Source organism: Bubalus kerabau, chromosome 7 (assembly GCF_029407905.1).
Source record: "Bubalus kerabau isolate K-KA32 ecotype Philippines breed swamp buffalo chromosome 7, PCC_UOA_SB_1v2, whole genome shotgun sequence".
Lineage (NCBI taxonomy): Eukaryota > Metazoa > Chordata > Mammalia > Artiodactyla > Bovidae > Bubalus > Bubalus kerabau.
This window is the reverse complement of record NC_073630.1, coordinates 93,820,680-93,832,353: the sequence shown is the minus strand read 5'-3', so window position 1 is coordinate 93,832,353 and position 11,674 is coordinate 93,820,680.

The window sequence follows — 11,674 nt, the reverse complement described above, 5'->3', positions numbered from 1 at the left end:
ATGTCAGGCAACCTGGCAGTCAGTGAGGAGTCAGCAACAGAAAATCCCTGTGAATGTGTACCCAGGGATGTATCTAATATATCTAGATCTAGATCTTTTGGTCATTCAGTCATGTCTGACTCTTTGTGACCCCGTGGACAGCAGCCCACCAGGCTCCTCTGTCTGTAGGATTTCCCAGGCAAGAATACTGGAAGGGGTTGTCATTTCCTCCTCCAGGGATCTCCCCCACCTAAGGATTGAACCCATGTCTCTTGCATGGGTTTGATCTTTACCACTGTGCCACCTACCCAGTATATCTATTGAATTTCTAATATTAAAGTTAAATATTACATCTGTACTACAGAACACATGTGGAATAATTTTGTTTTATTTCATTTAGGTTTTTGTAATATCTTTTGTGCAGCTGCTCAATTGCAAACACTAAGATTGCATTTTCTGTCACTAAACCGCCTTTAGCGCCCTAGAAGTGAGCAAGTAACATAAAGGAAGTCTCTCCTATGTTGCTTTGGGCTGCCCAGGTGGCAATGAGGGAGACATAAGAGACACAGGTTTGATCCCTGGGTGGGGACGATCCCCTGGAGGAGGAAATGGCAACCCATTCCAGTATTCTTGCTTGGAGAATCTCAAGGACAGAGGAGTCTGTTGGGCTGCAATCCATAAGGTCACAAGGAGCTGGACATGCACACAAGCATGCCTACCCTCTGCCCTGAGCATTCAAATTTCCATTCTGTGCACACACCTGTGTTTTCTCTTAGTCATTCCCCAGGACCTCCCTGAGCACTCTGCCAACAGGAAGGAAATCTTGGCTGCTTCCCAAGCTGTTGATGCCTTTGGCCTCTAGGAGGCATTGTTGCCCTTTCTTGTCCATTGATGTCTGTAATAAATTATTTGGAGGAAATTAAAGGTAATTTATATGCAACAATAAAAGAAACCTTGTAAGAAATGTCAACTTTATTATATCCCTAAGGATCTGAGGTAATGTATTTCCCATTGAGTCTTCATTTTTAATCAGTAGTATAGTCATTTTGCATCATACTTGAGGTTGGAGAGGAGTTGTATTGACAATAATCTCCAAATTTCTAGTTTCCTTCCTTCTTGATTTCCTTCCTTTTCTCCTAGTCTTTCTTCTTGACTCCTCCCCTCCACTTCCTCTCTCCCTACCTTGCTTCCTTCTTCCCTTCTTTTATTCATTCATTCCACAAATATTTCCTGAGCATTTACTGTACATTAGGGTCTGAAGCTATAAACTAGGGTAAGAAGCAGGCTTTGTTTTCAGGGACCTTACAGTCTAGACAGAGACAGGCAATACCAGCGATGACTGTGCTTCAGAGTGTTGAAGGCTGAGATAGCAGTGGACACTATGGGAGAAGAGAACTTAGGAGAGGCTCCCAAGTCAGCAAGGAGGTCAGCTAAGGCTTCCCTTGATCTGAGTCATAGAAGCTGCGCAGGAGTTAGCCACGTGAAGCTGGGTAGAGAGAAGGGAAAGACTGTGACTCCAAACTTAGAATTTTAGTTTAGATCCTCCGTATAGAGGAATTTGGATTTCCTTGGTGGTTCAGTAGTAAAGAACCACCTGCCAATGCAGAAGTTGTAATTTGGTCCCTGGGTCAGGAAGATCTCCTGGAGAAGGAAATGGCAACTCATTCCAATATTCTTGCCTGCAGAATCCCACGGACAGAGAATTCTAGCAGACTACAGTTCATGGGGTCTCAGAGAGTTGGACATGACTAAACCACAACAATAGAGGAAATTAATAAAAAAAAAGGGGGAATCAAGAAAGAATGCATTTCTTTTCTGTATTTCTCTGAAATATTGACTGCCTGTCCCATCTATCAGTTCATATCTGAGTTGAGACGTTATTGCAGTACTACATACCACATTTACTTAGTACACTTGTCATGAGAAGATGTGAGACTTAATTCTTTCTACTCTGCTGTAGTTCACTACTTCTGCTCTGGTATGGTCTTCTTGTAAGTGAGAACACAGAAGTATATTCCATAATCTTTCCAATCGATAAACAGGGATAAATCCCTTCACTTCATTTAGCCCTCCAATGTGGGTGAAATTTTGTTCTCACTTCCATGAAGTAATTTCTCAGTTCTACTCACACAATGGAATTTTTCAAAGATGTCTAAAAAGGCATAAGTGCCCCTGCTTTTTCCCAGGAAGTACTGATTTGGTAAATCTCCAGTAGTACCTAGACATCTCTGCATTAAAAATATCCCCTAATGGTTTCCGTCTTGAACCAACATTGAGAAGTAAAGTCTTTGACTATACTTGAGTAGTATCTCATGATGGAAAAGTTTAAACATTTGGAGTCATACAAATAAGACTATGAATTCAGATTCTGTCACATACTAACTGTGTGACTTTGGCCAAGTAACCAAACTTCTCTGATCTGCAGACTCCTCATCTGTGAAGTGGCACCAACAACTCTTAGGATGTGTGTGTGTGCTCAGTCGTCTCTGTGGCCCCATGGACTAGGGCCTGCCAGGCTCCTCTGTCCATGGAATTTTCCAAGCAAGAATACTGGAGTAGTTTGCCATTTCCTTCTCCAGGGCATCTTCGTGACTTGGGGATAGAACCTGAGTCTCTTGTGTCTCCTGCATTGGCAGGTGGATTCTTTATCACTAGCACCACCTGGGAAGCCCTTGCCCTTAGGATGGTTGTGCTCAGTGGAGACTGGAATCTTTTCCTATAGAAGACATAGGGGATTCCTTATATACCAGGCTTGTAATAAAAGTGGAATCTTAGGAACCATCTTTTTTCAACTGAGCTAGTGAAACAACCAAAACACTGATAATCTTTCACATCTATCAGTTCTTCCTGAGAATAAGTTGACATTGAAAGTGAGAAGGTAAGGGTCAAAGGGGACTGTGATACTCAGTGCCATATTGGTGGTCCATTTTTTTAATAAAAAATTATTTATTCATTTTATTTTGGGGCTGCACCGGGTCTTCATTGTTGCACAAGGGCTTTCTCTCATTGTGGTGAGAGTGGACTACTCCCTAGCTGTGGCTTCTCACTGCGGTGACTTCTCTTGTGTAGAGCACAGGCTCTAGGCTCCGGGGCTTCATTAGCTGTCGGGCATGGGCTTAGCTGCTCCAAGGCATGTGGGATCTTCCAGGACCAGGGATCGAACCCACGTTCTTTGCCTTGGCAGATCCATTTTTAACCACTGGACCAAAGTCCTGGTGGTCCATTATTTGAGAGAAGATTTGTTGAACATCTATATTTACACAAGTCATATTTATTTTTTTTCTCTTAAACATCCACAAATCTCCACCCTAGTTTACTGTCATAGCTTAGTCTCTCATTGGCTTTCACTGTTTGAACAGATGCCTAGCTGTTCATCCTGGCTTAACTCTTACTTGCCTCCAGTATGTGTAATCATACTGCTGCTGCTGCTGCTAAGTCGCTTCAGTTGTGTCTGACTCTGTGCGACCCCATAGACAGCAGCTCACCAGGCTCCGCCGTCCCTGGGATTCTCCAGGCAAGAACATTGGAGTGGGGTGCCATTTCCTTCTCCAATGCATGAAAGTGAAAAGTGAAAGTGAAGTCGCTCAGTTGTGTCCAACTCTTAGCGACCCCATGGACTGCAGCCTACCAGGCTTCTCTGTCCATGGGATTTTCCAGGCAAGAGTACTGGAGTAAGGTGCCATTCCCTTCTCTGAATCATACTGCTGTCCTGCTTAAATCTTTCTCCTGCAGGATCACATCTAAGGTCTCCAACAGGGAAAACAAAGCCCTTAAGACTTGCCTGTGTTTTCGTTTTTATCTTTGTACCATCTTTCTGTTGATCAAGGCCTATAATGAAGCATTTATGGTTTTGAACAAAATGTCTTAGTACCTTTTACAAAGGACCTCAGCCTGAAGAACACTTTCCCCTTTTCTGTCTAACGAAAGACAACCTTTTTAACCTCTATTTATTGTGTGCTCAATTGGTGTGGGCCACTGTGAAGAAATTTAGTTTATTTCTCAGCCTCTCATATGTTACATTCTGTTACTTCCATTTTACCATAAAGGAAACTGAGGTCCAGGGAGTTTAAGGTTTTATGGGACTTTCCTTACCCATCCTCCTGGATCCCTGTGTCCATTGTCTTGTAACTGCTTTTTTGTTTATTAAAAAATTTTTTTTAAATTATGAAAGTGTGATAAAACACATTTAAGAGACTTGGAAAATGCAGAGCAAAGTTACATATCATTCCACTATATACTGCAATTATTTTTAAGTAGATAAATTAAAATTTTTAGTTGGAGTTTCAATATCAAAGTCTCAGAAATTAATATGATAAATCGAGAGAAAAGTAGAAGGATACTGTAGACCCAAAAAGCATGATGAACCAATTCAAACATAATTAAGATTTATACAGTGTTCACACAACAAACAGCAGGATACAAATTCTACTGAAGTTCCTATAGACTATAAACCAGGATACACTGGAATATAACTGCCTTTCTAGTATGGAAAGTGAAGGGAGAGAGTGAAGGAGGGAGAGAATAAACAGTAGATTTCAGGGCTTTCTTGGTAGTCCAGTGGTTAAGACTCTGTGCTTCCAATACAGAGAGAACAGGTTTAATCCCTGGTGGCACCCCACTCCAGTACTGTTGCCCAGAAAATCCCAGGGATGGAGGAGCCTGGTCGGCTGCAGTCCATGGGGTCACTAAGAGTCAGACACGACTGAGTGACTTCACTTTCACTTTCCACTTCTATGCATTGGAGAAGGAAATGGCACCCCACTCCAGTGTTCTTGCCTGGAGAATCCCATGGATGGAGAAGCCTGGTAGGCTGCAGTCCATGGGGTCGCACAGAGTCGGACACGACTGAAGCGACTTGGCAGGCAGGCAGGCAAGGAACTAAGATCCCATATGCCATGTGGTACTACCAAAAAATGAAAAAAGGGGGAAAAAAAGAAAAACAGTAGATTTCAATACATTGTAAAAACAGGAATTTGGACTCTGCTGCTGCTGCTACTTCTGCTGCTAAGTCGCTTCAGTCGTGTCCGACTCTGTGCAACCCCATAGAGGGCAGCCCACCAGGCTCCCCCAGCCCTGGGATTCTCCAGGCAAGAACACTGGAGTGAATTGCCATTTCCTTCTCCAATGCATGAGAGTGAAAAATGAAAGTGAAGTTGCTCAGTCGTGTCCAACTCTTGGCAACCCCATGGACTGTAGCCTTCCAGGCTCCTCCATTCATGGGATTTTCCAGGCAAGAGTACTGGAGTGGGGTGCCATTGCCTTCTCCGATTTGGACTCTATTATTTTGAATTCTCCTTTTGTGGTGCAGTGCTGGCTTATAGTAGTTACTACAATATATAGTTCAAGTGAATAAATATTTGACTTTATTTCTACATATTTTTAAAAAATTAGTAACATCCATTCCTTTACATCAAAGGCTATGATCAACATCTAAGTAATTACAGATTTAGTTCAACCATCCTTTCCAACAACTGTGAAAAAAGAGTATACTGAATTTTCATTTAGTCTATACAACTTCTCTAACAATCCTACATTTGTTGTTTAAACAATGTTCCCCCATCCACTGCCCCCTCTACCACTTTCATCCTTCACAGCCCCCACTTCTACCCTATATCCTCAATGAAGACAGACGAGGCGTGAAATAAACAAACAAAGCCAAATACAACCAAAAAGCAACTTTGGTGAAAAACGCATTAGCAGAAATTAATTTTGAACAAGATAAGTATTTTTGCTTTTTCAAAAGGAACTGACACTTAGAGGAACCACACCCTGTTCCCAAATGGTGTCCCGTGCTAAATGTGACCTTTTGCTGAAAGTTAATTATGCTTCTTTCCAAACAAAGCTGGGGACCTCTGCTTCTTTGAAGATGGTTTTGTGTTTAGAAGTCCATGGAATGTTACACGATATTGAATCATGTATCATCATTCATAAATGTACATGATTCGCTAGACAAACATTCCTTGCTTAATAAAACAAAAGAAGTGTTTCAACAAAAAGGGTGCAGCTGTATCAGTAGGGCTTGCTGTTCACATATCTCAGTTTTGTGGTGATAAAACAGTCATTAAACAGGCAATCTCTTTAAAATTACAGCTGCCAGGCCAGATGAATTTTACCCGAACAGAGATTAAATATGAGGGTATTCACCTCACATTCCAGGACAACCTCTGGGAACACAGCTATAAAAATAAAAGGGAGAGAGGGCAGAGTCAAGGGGGTGTGGCTTTGAGGGGGGTCAGTTCTTGAATCTTGCCTAGGACATAGTGGGGTAAAGGCAGAATGCCCTCTGAAAAAAGAGCAAAAGGCCTTTCAAGGCAGAGAAATATCACACTAAAAACATAATGTTTTCATTTCATGAAAATATGAGATCAGATACAATTTCAAATGTACTTCTTGTCAGTTAGTATTTCTCACCAACAAGGCATTGTCTTGTCTTTTCAGAAGCACTTTCTAATCAAGAACGGCAACAGAAAAGTAGAAATGGGAACTCGATTTTTAAGAGGAAAAGTGTTACTTGAAGTTACTGAAACACCTCAGAACCTACATGGTTGAGAAATGAAAACTAGCTGTCCTGTACTTAGCTTGATGCCACTTTTTCCCCCCTATATAAATTGTACTTTGTGACATTTGTTGTTAGTCGATAGGGCATGTCTGACTCTTTGTGACCCCATGGATTGTAGCCTGCCAGGCTCCTCTTTCCATGGGATTTCCCAGCAAGAATACTGCAGTGGATTGCCCTTTCCTTCTCCAGGGGAAGATCTTCCTGACCCAGGAGTTGAATGAACCCTTGTCTCCTGCATTGCAGGCAGATTCTTTAACACTGAGCCACCAGGGAAGCCCGAATTTATGAAATAGCAAGATATTTACTCAGTATATGCAAAGTATCTGGAGGTCAAAGAAAAAAATCTTAAGTTTTCTTAACTTTTCTAAGAACTAGATGGATACATGGTAAACAGGGGAAAAAAAAAACCTTGAAAAGAAGCATTCAACCTCCTTAACAATGACCAGAGTGCAATATAGAAGAACAGTGAGATACAACTAGTAAAGATCATAAAAAGGGCAGTGACTTGGCCTGAGTGGTGGTAAAGCAGAAGGTAGTCTTGTAACCGAGTTGGTATGAGACAGAGTCAAGGAGAAGAAGCTTTTCAAGGAAGCTTTGGCAGTTCTTACACAAAATCTCTAACGGGTCATACCCTTGGAAACAGTCGTTCTGCTCCAAGAATCTCTTTCAGTGAATGATTAAAACAACAAACTTTTGCACACAGACATACTTATTACAGCATCACTTAAATAGCCACTAACTTGAAACAACCTGAAGATCTGACAGTAGCGGACTAGTTGAGAAAATATGATACTTCATTAAAATGATATTGACAAAGATGCCAATGTTAATAATACACTTTTATCTGCTGCATGCTATCGACAAACTAAAAGATTCTCCTCCTCCTATTAATACTGCTAATAAAGCTAAAATGTATTGAGTTTTTGCTATGTGCCAGGAACTCTGCCAAGCCATTAACATGTATTAATTTAATTCTTACAGCAACCTGTAAGGTAATTTTTACTATCCCTACTTTACAGGTGAGGAAACTGAGGGGTGCAGAAATGAAATTATTTGTCCCAACACACACAGCTAGAAAGTGGCACGGTTAAGGTTATATTTTTAAAGATTTATTGAGATGTAATTCATATATTATTGGCACTTCCCTGGTGGCTCAGATGGTAAAGCATCTCTCTGCAATGCTGGAGACCCAGGTTCCATTCCTGGGTTGGGAAGATCCCCTGGAGAAGGAAATGGCAACCCTCTCCAGTATTCTGGCCTGGAGAATCCTATGGACAGAGGAGCCTGGTGGGCTACAGTTGCAAAGGGTTGGACATGACTGACTGACTAACACTAATTCACATATTATAAGATTTAGTCATTTTCTGGAAAAAATTTTTAAAGATTTTTTCCATGTGGACCATTTTAAAAGTCTTTCTTGAATTTGTTACAATACTGCTTCTGTCCCATGGGACATGTGGGAATCTTAGCTCCCTGATCAGGGATCTGACTCACACTCCTTGCACGGGAAGGTGAACTCTTAACTACTAAACTGCCAGGGAAGTCCTAACATTTACTCTTTTAAAGTGTATGTAATTCATAGGGTGAAGTTGAGTAGACACTGTTTCAAGACAGCATCTTTGAAGTAGGAGGGACTAGAGCACAGAGTTTTCTGGAATCCAGGTAATTTTCTTGCACATAATGCTTGAAGACAAGGAACTTCTCTTTTTTCTTGGTATCCCAGGGCCTAGCAGAGTGACTGAGCCCTAGTGGAAATATTTGTGTGTGTGTGAATGAATAAATGTGCTCTAGTGACCTGATGACTAATCCTCAATGCCAATAGCACCAGGCTGGCTAATCCTGTGTTTGAGTTCCCAGTGCCTCTCTGACCTTTAGCCAAGGTTGAGCTTCTGATTTCTGAACTGCTCACTTGCTTTGACCCTCTGCCTTGTCTGACAGTAGGTGCCTTGACCCACCTACCTGTGCATTGTGACCCAGACTGGCAGTTCATAGGGTGCTTAACTGTCAGCTTCATTTGAAGATAGCCCAAAAGGATCCTATACTGACTGCCTATAGCACTCACTCAGTTCTAGATTGGCTCTCAGAGTGGTTCACACATTGTTCCCACTCTTGACAGCCATTGCTCATCTGGTGAAGAAATTCCCCTGGGCTGGTTCAGCTTCTTCCCATGATTGTCTTTCTACTTGTATTTCCTAGTTCATAGTCCCTAGGATACCATGAAGTGAAGGATTAGGTGAATAAAGAAGCTCCAGAAACTTCACTCCTGCCAAGTGCCTCTCTCTTTTGTTTGTAAACAACAGAAAGGACTTGACATTTGGTTTAGGTTTTGTTGGAAGTAAGAATTTTGCTGTAAATGAAATAATCACTATTCTAACCTTTTCATTAGAAAACCTCTGTAAAAATATGTCCTATGACTCCAAACCTCTCCTCCCATGTGAACACATCTAAATAAGCATTTCTACTTGAGCACCCCATTATTAAGCTCCATGGTAATAAAGCCAAGCTTACCATCTATGACTCCATCTTTCTTTTCTACGGAAGTAGAAAAGTGATGTCACTATTTTCATAGCTACTTAGTTATGCTCAACTCATCCTTGTCTTTCATATTCTCTGCTTTATCCAGAGAGTGGTCTCATGAGTTTTTAAACATTTTTCTTTTGAAATGTCTTTGTTATTGAGTTGTGGTTTTTATTTCATATCCAAGGTCTTGCCACTCAGCCATTTGTATATCTCTGTTGACACCAGTGGCTGTGGAATTTTATCTTCTATATTTTTCTTTTGTGGTACTGTTGGAATAAAGGAAAGACTGCTTCTACATTCTCCAATTCAATTAGTCAATGCTTTTCTTTCTTAAAGTATCAAATTGTGTGACTTCTGGTTTTCAAATTTCTCCAGTATCTCATCCCACTTACTGGTTCAAAGCAACTGGTTTCTAACTCCTCAAATGTTTCTTTGGTTTTAGACAGGTTCAGTAATCCAACTCTAAGCCCCAACCAGTAATGCTGCAGAAGCTGAAGTTGAAAGGTTCTATGATGATATACAAGGCCTTCTAGAACTAACACCCCCCAAAATGTCCTTTTCGTTATAGGGGACTGGAACACAAAAGTAGGGAGTGAAGAGATACCTGGAGTAACAGGCGAATTTGGCCTTGGAGTGCAAAATGAGCCAGGGCAAAGTCTAACGGAGTATTGCCAAACGCACTGGTCATAGCAAATACCCTCTTCCAACAACACAAAAGAAGGTTCTATACATGGACATCACCAGATGGTCAATACTGAAATCAGATTGATTATGTGCTTTGCAGCCAAAGATGGAGAAGCTCTATACAGTCAGCAAAAACAAGACCAGGAGCTGACTGTGGCTCGGATCATGAAATCTTTATTGCAAAATTCAGACTTAAATTGAAGAAACTAGGGAACACCACTAGATCATTCAGGTATGACCTAAATCAAATCCTTTACAATTATACAGTGGAAGTGACAGATAGGTTCAAGGGATTAGATCTGATAGACAGAGTCCCTGAAGAACTATAGGCGGAGGTTCATGACACTGTACAGAACGTAGTGATAAAGACTACCCCCAAGAAAAAGAAGTGCAAAAAGGCAAATGGTTGTCTGAGGAGGTCTTACAAATAGCTGAGAAAAGAAGAGAAGCAAAAGGCAAAGGAGAAAAGGAAAGATATACCCATTTGAATGCAGAGTTCCAAAGAACAGCAAGGAGAGATAAGGAAGCCTTTTTAGTGATCAGTGCAAAGAAATAGAGGAAAACAATAGAATGGGAAAGACTAGAGATCTCTTCAAGAAAATTAGAAATATCAAGGGAATATTTCATGCAATGATGGGCATTATAATGGCATGGACCTAACAGAAAGCAAAGAAGAAGTAGCAGAAACAGAAGATATTAAGAAGAGGTGGAAAGAATACACAGAAGAACTATACAAAAAGATCTTCATGACCCAGATAACCATAATGGGGTGATCATCTACCTAGAGCCATACATCCTGGAATGTGAAGTCAAATGGGCCTCAGGAAGCATCACTATGAACAAAGCTAGTAGAGGTGATGGAATTCCAGCTGAGCTATTTCAAATCTTAAAAGATGATGCTGTGAAAGTGCTGCACTTAATATGCCAGCAAATCTGGAAAACTCAGCAGTGGCCACAGGACTGGAAAAGGTCAGTTTTCATTCCAATCCCAAAGAAAGGCAATGCCAAAGAATGTTCAAACTACCACACAATTGCACTCATCTCACATGCTAGCAAAGTAATGCTCAAAATTCTTCAAGCCAGGCTTCAACAGAACATGAACTGTGAAATTCCAGATGTTCAAGCTGAATTTAGTAAAGGCAGAGGAACCAGAGATTCAATTGCCAACATCTGTTGGATCATCAAAAAAGCAGGAGAGTTCCTGGAAAACATCTATTTCTGCTTTGTTGACTACACCAAAGACTTTGACTGTATAGATCACAACAAACTGAGGACAGTTCTTAAAGAGATGGGAATACCAGACCACTTTACCTGCCTCCTGAGTAATCTGTACACAAGTCAAGAAGCAACAGTTAAAAGTAGATATGAAACAACAGACTGGTTCCAAATCGGGAAAGGTGTATGTCAAGGCTGTATATTTTCACTTTGCTTATTTAACTTGTATGCAGAGTACCTTATGCAAAATGCTGGACTGGATGAAGCACAAGCTGGAATCAAGATTGCCAGGAGAAATAACAGTAGCCTCAGATACACAGATGACACCACACTTATGGCAAAAAGTGAGGAAAAACTAAAGAGCCTCTTGATGAAAGTGAAAGAGAGTGAAAAAGTTGGCTGAAAACTCAACATTCAGAAAACTAAATGATGGCATCTGGCCCCATCACTTCATGGAAATAGATGGGGAAACAATGGGAACAGTGACAGACTTTGTTTTCTTGGGCTCCAAAATCACTGCAGATGGTGACTGCAGCCATGAAATTAAAAGATGCTTGCTCCTTGGAAGAAAAGCTCTGACAAACCTACACAGCATATTAAAAAGCAGACATTACTTTGCTGACAAAGGTCTATCTAGTCAAAGCTATGGTTTTTCCAGTAGTCATGTATGGATGTAAGAGTCGGACTATAAAGAGAGCTGAGTGCTGAAGAACTGAT